We start from the raw sequence: 731 nt of genomic DNA, 5'->3' as shown, positions 1-731 counted from the left end.
TATACGTAAATATTATATATTATCATATCATGTCATATTCAGAATGATAAATATTAAATATCATTTTATTAAAATATAAATAAAATAAAATGGAATATCCTGTTTGATTGATATAATGCAATGGAAGATCTAAATTAGAGGGCACGTGATGCATAGAATGATAGAATGGCTTTATTTCTGAGCCGTCAAAAGGGGGTGTGTGGGGTCCATAAACACTGAAGAGGATCGTTCAGTCACTGTTTCGTATTGGATGTGGGCCCAACCGAACTTCTGTGTTGTCGTCACTGAGAAGAGCAATATAAATACTAAATAGTAAATTAAATATACATATATATACTATATAAGTGATAAATCAAATCAATTTTATTCAATTCATATATATGTATTTAGTTTAAATAAAATTAAATGAATTCGATTTACATAAAAAAAAATGTAATTAAGACAGGTATCAAGCATTATCACTATGTATCAAGTAACTTAACATTGGATCAAGCATGTACGCCAAGACTTAAATTGTCTAACCGAATATTTAAATTCATATAATACCTAATTCTCACTATGTATCATAACCATTATCGAAACTCTCACTATGCCTAATAGACCCGATTCTACACATAAAATCGTCTCTAACTAATAAATAATCAATTGTATATTATTATCACATTAATTTAATTAATATATAAATATAATTAAATAATTATATAAAATTTTTATACTATTAGTATTAGTAT

The sequence above is a fragment of the Arachis ipaensis genome, chromosome B01, assembly GCF_000816755.2.
Source record: "Arachis ipaensis cultivar K30076 chromosome B01, Araip1.1, whole genome shotgun sequence".
NCBI lineage: Eukaryota > Viridiplantae > Streptophyta > Magnoliopsida > Fabales > Fabaceae > Arachis > Arachis ipaensis.
Note: the sequence above shows the minus strand (reverse complement) of the source record.